Raw genomic sequence first — 10,601 nt, forward strand, 5'->3', positions numbered from 1 at the left:
ATTATTGGACCTTCGGCACCTCGGGGAGCTGTTTCAGGCCCCGTGTTCTGCACAGCACACTGAGGATTTGTATGAGTCAGAACCTTTAATGCTCGCTGTGCTTCTCTGCTTTGTTCTTCGCTTACTTTGTAAACTCGTGGTCGGCGTGACTGATCCTCTGCCTCGGGTTTGATCAAGCGTCCATCGTTAAAAACACATCAGTTATGTTGAAAACTGGGATTACTGACTGACTCGCTCTTAGCAGCGGGTCGTCCAAACAGCTGATTTAGGTTTGCAAAAGTGAACATGACTGGAAGAAGCATTAATGACAGGCAAAGGAAGCATGGTGGTATGACCGGGGCTGAACCCTCACTTTTTATTGGTTGTTGGTGGTGTTGAAGCAGCCGGTGCTCGTCAGGATGCAGCGAATGATGAAACGAAGTTCTGCCTGTGAGCGACGGCGCCTATCGCAGCAGATATTTTAGGACTGAAGCAGAGAGAGCTCCGCAGGGACGAGCAGCACTAAATTCACTTTGATGTGCGGCGTGAGTCACTCAGAGTTTGGCTGCCGGCTGCGCTCGTGTTTACTTTAATGTTTGGGACACGAAACGCTGTTTACTCTGTGACGAGAGACATGACATCAGAGAACCCTGAACAGACAGGATGTAAGCAGACAGACCTTCAGAGTAAAAGCTGACCTGTTCAAGTCTGCTGGTTTTAAAGAGTTAAAAGAATCAGCAGCATGTTTTTAAATAATGAAAACAAAGTCTGCAAGACGTCAGTATGCAGTATATACACACTATATTTACTGTATGTACTTGTATGCTCAAGTACACTAGCAGGGATCTCTAACAATGTCAGCATGAAGCAGACAATGAGTGTCTGATAAAGCAAAGCCTCCCCCGATGGAAACATCATGCAAAGGATGCTGGGAGTTTGAAACGGTGCTTTGTGCCTCTGATGTGACGTCAGTGTCTCTGACACGAGCCGATCCTCTGAGGAATATCAAAGCACAACAAATGAGACCTTTCAGCAGCTTGAACCTGCCAGCATCTTACCCAAACACCCTTTAGCTCAGGCACAGGCCGAGAATCAAACTGCCAACCCTGCTGCCTGGGCCCTTTAATGTTCAGTGGAAATTTGGACTTTAAATCAAGGATATTTAAGAACTTTGCAGGATGAAGGTTTTGAGCCGCTCCTCGCAGCTGTGACGGAGGATGGAGAGGAGTCAGTTTCCTCTCTGAGATGAGCGGCATCAAATATTTACAGCTTTCTTCTTCTGCGCCTCCGTCAGCGTCCGATGAAGCTCTGATGATGCTCCGCCGCTCTGACCCGATCGCAGTGAGGATGAGAGCAGACCCAGCCCACCCCTCACGTTTAAATATAAAACGTGCTGTGTCTCAACCACAGCCTGTATATCAAAGATGGAGGGGCCACCTTGCCATCGCCGACGGCTTGGCTCTGACACATCGGCTTCTTTGTGGGCGCTGCTGCAGAAACAGAAGCTCTGTGCTGGACTTTAATCGCATCGCAGGACCAGTTCAGGTATCCTGTATCCTGTGTCGCGTCGACCCGTGAGCGTGTGCAGACCAGCGTCTGTCGGGCTGACAGTGAACAGATTCCGCTGCTGTTGCCTCTCCATCAGCTCCGGCTGAAGGGCGGAGGCGGAGCTCGCTGCTCCGCGCGCTCACTCTGTGATGATGCACTCCAGGATGTTTATTCCTGCCACAGGCTGACATTTAACACCGCAGGACTTCCTGCTGCAGCGGCTCAGACGCTGGTGTCTGTCATCTATCAGAGGTCCGGAGTGTTGTCAGGCAGAAACAAAGAGCTGATGTTCTCAGAGCGCATGTTCATGGTCGCCTCCTGAAAACGCCACGCGGACAGGAAACAGAAATGTTTCCTGTCCAGTCTAAGACATTTTTGCTTCAGCTGTCTCTCAGCTGCACGGGACGCTTTACGCCTTTCACAGAACTGGGCTAATGAGGCGTCCCACTCTGGGAATTCTGGGAATACTGGGAGTGACGTTCCCTGAGACACTGTTCCATCCTTTAGTTTAATAATTGCTGTTTTTCCTCCCATCGAGCTCATCAGAGCGTCAAACAGCAGGATGACCCACAAAGTGCCGAGCCTTCGTCCTCGTCTCCATCCTCTGCTCGTCTCACCGGTGAAGCCTCCTACCTCAGAGAGGGTTGCTGCTCGCCTCTCTAAACGAGCCAATCACGACTCTCTCTCCCTGTGACCTGCCTGACCTCGTTTTACCTCCAATTTTTTGTTTCTGTGACTGAATCTGCGGAGTGGGCTGGTTCCAGCCCCTGTTCGCAGCTTCGGGACACCTCAGGTCTGACCTCCATCATCATGTTGATGGCGTGGTTCACCACCAGCATGTCCCCATTCAATTCAGTTTTATTAGGAAGGAACGTTGTGGAGGACTTTAAATACCTCAGAGTACACATAGACAACAAACTGCACTGGGTTAAAAACAGCACTGCTCTACAGGAAGGGCCAGAGTCATCGTGAGGTCCTTCAACATCTGTCAAACAATGCTCAGGATTTTCTGTGAGTCTGTTGTGGTCAGTGCTATCCTCTGTCCTGTTGCACGCTGGGACAGCAGGCTGAGGGTCACAGATGCCAACAGACTCAATAAACTGATCACAAGGCCAGTAATACTGTGGGGACGGAGCTGGACTCTGTTAGGGTGGTGTCTGAGAGGTGGATGTTGTCCAAGATAAGGACAGGAACATGCTCAGTGAGAGACTGAGATTACCCATAATGCACCACTGAACGACACAGGAAGTCATTCCTGCCTGTGGCCATCTCCCTGTACAACTCCTCCACCTAACACACTGTAAACACTGCAATAGTTGCAGCCTTTTTACACACGTTCTTTTCTACTCAGTAATGTTGCTGTCAGTCCTTGATATTTATCACTGAGTGATTTGTATATATAGTGCTATTTCTTAAATCTGTAACATACTGCATTGTTAAATAGTTTAGTCTGTTTCTGTTACTGTACTGGAACAACTGTAACCCACATCATTTCCTTAGGGATTAATAAAGTATGCTGATTCTGATTCTGTTTGGCTCTTTGAAGGGAAGCTTGTCTGTCACCATCTACGTCCTGGAGTCTCTGCATTTAATTGGGCTGCACATGAGCAGAGGAAGAGCAAACGCAGCATCAGATTCACCCTCAGCTCTCAGCTTCTGGAGTTTGGTTGTGGTTTTTAGGTGGATACACTTCCTGTTTCGCTCAGACGGCCCCTAACCTTACTACAGCAAGACTGTCTGTGCTTCATTACAGAGGGACATAAAACAGCTCGAAGGTAAACTGCCGTGACACTCTGATCATCAGGCAAGCAGAAGAAACACTTGGAGCGCCTCTGACGACAGAGCCTGCGACTTCCTGAAAATGTTTCCAGATGTGAGGACCTTCATCCTGTTGGCTGAAATGATTTAACTGCTCCTGTTTTTCATCCAGCGGCCTCAGAGTGTTTGCAGTGGAGCTGCACAGCGTCAGCGTTCCTCTGGCTCCGAGGTTCAGCAGCTTTGCTGTGCTTCACTTCATGCTCCTCCCCCGACCATCAGCAGGAGAGTTTCTGAAGAACATCCATGATCTGAAGATGAACTCAGATCATGGATGTTCTAACCCCTAACACTGAGATTTTATCCATGCTCATGATTTTAATCATTCCAGATTAAACCGACTCCGACACGTTATTCACAGTTTACTTGTATTTCTGTCGTTTTGTATGAGAAGGCGGAGCTGAATGCATGAATGAACAAAAATGAGCCTTTGATTTAGATTTTGCACAAGTCCACTCGGTGACTGATAACAATACCATCATAACAACCATCATCATCCTCATCATAATCATCATCATCATCTCCATCATCATCTCCATTTCCATCATCATCATCACCATCATCATAATCATAGTCCTCATCATCATCATCATCATCACCACCATCTCCATCATCATCACCATCATCATCATCTCCATCATCATCATCATCACCACATCATCATCATCATCTCCATCATCACCATCATCATCATCTCCATCATCATCATCATCATTATCATCTCCATCATCATCATCATCATCATTATCATCTCCATCATCATCATCATCATCATCATCATTATCATCTCCATCATCATCATCATCATCATCATCATCTGCATCATCATCACCATCATCATCATCATCATCACCATCATTATCATCTTCACCATCATCGTGGATTCTTTCAAAATTAGGCTTCAAACTTTCCTTTTTGCTAAAGCATATAGTTAGGGCTGGACCAGGTGACCCTGAATCCTCCCTTAGTTATGCTGCAATAGTTGTAGGCTGCCGGGGATTCCCATGATGCATTGGGTGTTTTGTCTTCACTCACTATGGCTACGTTCACACTGCAGGCGAAAGCGCATCAAATCCGACTTTTTCGCCCCTATGCGACCCATATCCGATCATGGTATGACAGTGTGAACGGCACAAATCCGATGTTTTCAAATCCGATCTGGGTCACTTTCGTATGTGGTACTGAATCCGATACATATCCGATGTTTGAGAAAGCGACTGCTGTTTGAACGGTCATGTCGCATTAAATCCGTCTTTTACGTCACTGACACAAGACAGACGCCAATCAGCGCCGGAGAAGCGCCCGATAGGACATCGCGAAGGCTTCCTGGCCATCCAGTGTAGATGTTAGTGAAACTGTTGGGAAGACAACGTGAACATTTTATTTGTACTGTATAATCTGCAGATTCTGACAGAAATCTGCAGATTATCCTTCGAAGCACCGCTCCTCTAAAACAGCAATAAGGATCATTATTAGGTTATTTACATTATTATGTAAATAACAAAATAACTTAAAGCAAAAACTGGGAAACGTAAAGTCCGAAGTCTTTATATTAAGGGCCATCAGTCAAACAATACTGTTTGGTCTGGGTCTAAACAGAGCGCGTTGTGTGTGACGTCTTCTTTTGCGCATGCGGGCCGCTTTGAGCGTTCACACTAGAGCGCGTTTGCTGTCATATTTTCTTTGTAGTGTGAACAAGCAGACAAAAAAAATCGGATTTGATCAAAAAATCGAAATTGAGCATTAAGACCTGCAGTGTGAACGTAGCCTATGTGACTGTATCCCAATTCAGGGGCTGCAGCCATAAAGTACGCAGCCTTAACGGTCCACAAGGGCCGCGTACTCAAACACCACTGAGACCGGAAGTGAGAGGCTTGTGAAATGGGACGGTCTAGGCTCCGTCGCGCTGCCCGGGTTGCCTAGCAACCATGATACTAACAGCTGGAAACGTTTCATACAGCTTTGTTTGACAGAAATGAAGGAGAACATATTTTGTTCATTTATTTGTTTTTATATGAGATTTCTTTGATTTGATAAGAATCTGAAGCTGTAAAACATGATAGTTGGGCTTCATTTCTGTACTGAACAGTCATTTTAAGATTAGTTAGTAAATAACAATTAGCTCATGTTGTTCATGAGACTAAAGTCATCTCACTGTGATAATGTAAATATAATATGGCCAGTATTACAGTTATTATATTAATCATGATTAGTTATTACAGCAGTGAGTTTGAACTCTCAAATCAAATCACTTCTATTGTCACATCACATGTGAGTGAACTCTGTGTCAAATACTGAGCTTCAGTAAAGATTCAAGTTGCAGTTATTTATATTTCCTATCACCTTAAATCTTCACTCAAAGACAAGTATCTCTGACAGTGTATATACAGATGTATTATATATAAGAGACAAACATTGTTCCTTCAGTATGTTGGCATTACTAAATTTGGCTCAATGCTTACATATATGTGTAAAAAGAAAATGTACGAGCTATGATAACTGTTTCTGATAGAATGAAGATCAGACTGATATATGAAATATTCCTTTATTGGGTGAGAAAATCAGACCATGTCATAACTGCTTTAAGTCATACAGAATAGATATCAGAGCCTTAAACAGGCTGACTTCTGCTAAATGGGTCAAACTGGGCAGAAAGTCTACAAACACATAACATCCTTATAGAATATGATGTAACACTATAGATCAACTTACCTCAGAATATATAAAGCATATAAACAATTACAGCAATATGATGCAACAAACACAGCAGTGCTACTAATCCAAAATACTCAAAGCTTCATAGAACTGAAACAAACATTTATTTTTAGCTCCATTCTGCTGCTGATACATACTTTAGGTTTCTGAATATTAAACTTGTTGCTGCCTTTCATAGTGTGTAACTTGAAGGCCCTGAGTACTTTCTCCCACACTGAAAACACTGGGATGATAACATTATTTGAACATTACCTAATAAGACTGATTCAGGACAGACAGTTATGTTAAACTTTCCTAGCAGTCCTTCACAAACAGGGAACAGTCTGTCTATTCTCTCCATCTGTCAGCTGCTGCTGGCTCTTCCTCCTCCTCTTCCTCACACACTGCTGAGTTTGTCCTGGTGGATCATCAGGGGTGCAAAGCCTCACAGATGATGTGCAGCAGTGGGTCCCTCAGTCTGTCCTCACTCTGGACACTTGCAGTCGTCACACATGGAAATCAAATGTGTGATAAGCTGCAGGATTCAAACACAAGTGTAACTTATAAATACATGTTCATACTTTTATTCCACAATCAGAGAGAAAGAAACAGAGAGAGAGTGCAGGACAGACAGACAGGTGACAGTCTCAGGTGTATACACTGCTACAAAACAGCACAAGAGAAGGAGGATTTAGTGTTTGTGTTATTACGAGTGCTAAACAAGAAGAGTTCCAGATGGTCCAGTGGACACGTGTGACTCCTGTGATTAAAGCATCTTTCTTTCAGCTTAACGAGTGAACCGTCAGCTCGTTCAAACACACGTTAAAGTCCGTTTGGCTCGACACCACCGAACAGAGGCAGCAATATAACATAGCTAACATTAACAGTGCAGTGAATCCTGCTTGTGCCGTCATATTCAGGACTGCAAACCGAGCAGCATCACTGACTTTCAGCTTGTTGTGTTTGTGGATATATGACTGACTTTAATTATCCATAAAATCATCACATTCTCTGTAAGATTAAGGTCGACTATTGAACGGCGTATATTTGAAAGTAAAGGCTTTAAAACCAAGTTAGTACAAACATCGCTAATGTCACATAACTTTGCCGACATGTGGCCAACAGTAATGTTTTAATGTTCTTCATTATTAAACATTTGCACATGATATAATATTCAGTACTTACTTTTGAAAGTTTACTCTTCGGCGGCCGAAGAGTAAACTTTCCGTCTGCCGTTTTTTTCAACAAAATTATCCACACCCACCGCCGCGCTATGAATTGTGGGATATGTTGGGCCATGAAGGATACACCGACCCATCCTTAAAATTCAGGGAAATGAAGGATGCATTTGAGGGCCGCATTTCGAGCAGCCTTTGAATTGGGACAGCCTTCGTCACGTCGCTGTGACGTAATCGGCCTTAAAATGCGGCCTTTAAGGCTGCAGACCCTGAATTGGGATACACCCTATGTGTTAATAGACCTCTCTGCACTGAATCATATCTGTTATTAATCTCTGTCTCTCTTCCACAGCATGTCTTTATCCTGTCTTCCTTCTCTCACCCCAACCAATCACAGCAGATGGCCCCGCCCCTCCCTGAGCCTGGTTCTGCCGGAGGTTTCTTCCTGTTAAAAGGGAGTTTTTCCTTCCCACTGTCGCCAAAGTGCTTGCTCATAGGGGGTCATATGATTGTTGGGTTTTTCTCTGTATCTATTATTGTCGGGTGAGGAACAATCAGACATGCAGCCTGAGGACATTTCCAGGCAGAGTGCCGGAGGAGCTGTGATGTCACAGAGGAGGTGTTCAGGCGCTTCACGGAGTCAGATCACATCAGCAGAGGTTGCTCTGCGAGCTGCAGGTGAGGCGGTCTTGTCTGCTTTTAGCCTCATTACCACTCGTTCGTTTCACACGTGACTTCAGCTACTGATGAAGTTTTAAATCACAGCGAGATCAGGGCGGGGTGGATCTTTTCTTCTCTGCACTGAACACAAGGTTTATGTTTCCCCTGAATTCTCAGACTTTCAGATGAACCCTAACCCTGTGACCTCTGACCTCCTGGACCCTGCGTCTCTCTGCTCTCCCTGTGCAGTCTCTCCCTCTCTCTGTGGATGGCTGCGATCTTCCTCCTCAAATGCCTGAAATGCAAATGTGATGTTCCAGTTTCTGTGTCACTGCACCGCTGCTGGCATCAAACCGAGAATTCAGGTCAGCCATGAAAGCAGCCAGCAGGAGGTCATGTGATCTGTACCTGTGCTGCAGAAACAACCCTCCGTCAGCATCAGCGTGTTCTCGACAACGCAGCAGCTTCACATGTCTTCTGAGACACCTGCACACGGATACGTTCACGTGTTCAGACTCTCATGTTTACCTTACACGTGGCAAGCTTTCTGAACGCTCAGGCTGCGGTGTTCTCAACCTCCAGGATGCATTTAACCGGTCACAGCAGGCGTCCTGCAGCTTCAGGCGAGTTAGGAATGAAATTAGATCAAATTAGAGACACTGAGAGCGAAGCATGCATCTGTGGCACAGACTCGGGCACACTGAGAGACTGTTTGGAGGTTTTTGGGTGGGAAAATAAAGTCATCTGTAAGAAAAATGTGGAGACTGACCCTGATCTCACAAACAGTGAGGGCGGGCTGATATCGGTGATGAGGATGATGATGGTGGGTCATACTGACAGAGGATGCTGACCATCTGCAGAGATCAGAGAAATGAGAGCTGCTTAAAACACTCAGCAGTTGGATTCACGCCTTCAGGCGTCACCATGATATTTGAGGCGACCTCTGTGACCTCAGCAGAGCGGCGGCCTGGAAATAGGAAGCAGCAGGATACCAGAAACACCGCGGGGCTCCTCCTGCTGCAGCCGCTGAGGCGTGCGTCCACTGTGAGACGATGCCACAGGAAGGTCAGAGCTATCATGGTGGCGTGTGAACATCTCACGTCTCACTCAGCCCTACACCATGCTGGCCTCACAGCCTCCACCAATCATCTCAGTTCATTTCAATTTTATTTAAGCAGCACCAAATCACAACAGCACTCACCTCAAGGTGCTTTAAATCGTAAGGTAAAGACCTGACAATAATACCGGGAAACCCCGACAATCTGACAACCCCCTATGAGTAGCACCTTGGTGACAGTGGGAAGGAAAAACTCCCTTTTAACAGGAAGAAACCTCCGGCAGAACCAGGCTCAGTCAATGAGTCCCATCTGTGAACAGGAAGGTTTTTAGAATAGAATTCAACTTTATTGTCATTGCACATGTCACAGGTACAGGGCAACGAAATGCAGTTTGCATCCATCCAGAAGTGCTTTAGCCGTGATATAGATATATTACAATATATATTAGCAATAATATAAATATGTAAGTATATTACAGAAATGGGTCTATTATGGTATGTTATAATGTACACGGTATGAAGTATGTTATGAATATTCTATAAGTATGTACAGGCTATGAACAGGATATAAATATGAAAAAAACTATACAGAAATGTGAACTATGCAAGTTATGAACAGTTGTAGGATTAAAAATTATCGTATGTACAGAATGATTATCTACACAGAACTATACAGTAGTGCAGTTAAGATAAGTGAGATATGTGGATAATTTCTACAGAGGCTGTATAAAGTGCTAGTGGTTGTGAGTGGTGGTTCAGTCCATGTTATTATTGTGTGTTTGAGGGTACGGTTGTCCATTGTGTGTGTGTGTGTGTGTGTGTGTGTGTGTGTGTAGGTGGTTGTGGGTGTGTGTATGTTCAGTCCATGAGTTTAACGTGGGTCAGATGTCAGGAGGCAGAGTTCAGGAGTCTGACAGCTGTGGGGAAGAAGCTGTTCCGGTACCTGGTGGTCTTAGTCCGGAGGCTCCTGTAGCGCCTCCCAGAGGGCAGGAGGGTGAAGAGTCCATGTGATGGGTGACTGGGGTCTCTGATGATTTTCCCAGCCCTTTTCAGACACCGCTTCCTGTAGATGTCCTTTATGGCAGGAAGTGGTGCTCCGGCGATGCGCTGGGCAGTTTTCACGACCCTCTGCAACGCCTTCCGGTCCGAGGCAGAGCAGTTCCCGTACCAGACTGTTATACAGTTGGTCAGGATGCTCTCGATGGTGCAGCGGTAGAAGTTCACCAGGATGTCTGAGGACAGGTGGTTCTTCCTCAGAGTCCTCAAGAAGAAGAGGCGCTGGTGAGCCTTCTTGACCAGCTTGGAGCAGTTGGTCATCCAGATGAGATCCTCGGAGATGTGGACTCCCAGGAACTTGAAGCTGCTCACACGCTCCACAGCCGTCCCCTTAATGTGGATGGGTGGATGTGGGTCAGCATTCCTCCTGTAGTCCACGATGAGCTCCTTGGTCTTCTCGGTGTTAAGCAGCAGGTTGTTTGAGTCGCACCACTCAGCCAGACGATCCACCTCCTCCCTGTAGGCGGCCTCATCGTTGTCACTGATGAGGCCAATCACCGTGGTGTCATCTGCAAACTTAATGATGATGTTGGAACCATCGGCAGGTCTGCAGTCGTGGGTGAAGAGGGAGTAGAGGAAAGGGCTCATCACACAGCCTTGTGGTACACCGGTGT

Source organism: Oreochromis niloticus, linkage group LG11 (assembly GCF_001858045.2).
Source record: "Oreochromis niloticus isolate F11D_XX linkage group LG11, O_niloticus_UMD_NMBU, whole genome shotgun sequence".
Classification (NCBI taxonomy): Eukaryota; Metazoa; Chordata; class Actinopteri; order Cichliformes; family Cichlidae; genus Oreochromis; species Oreochromis niloticus.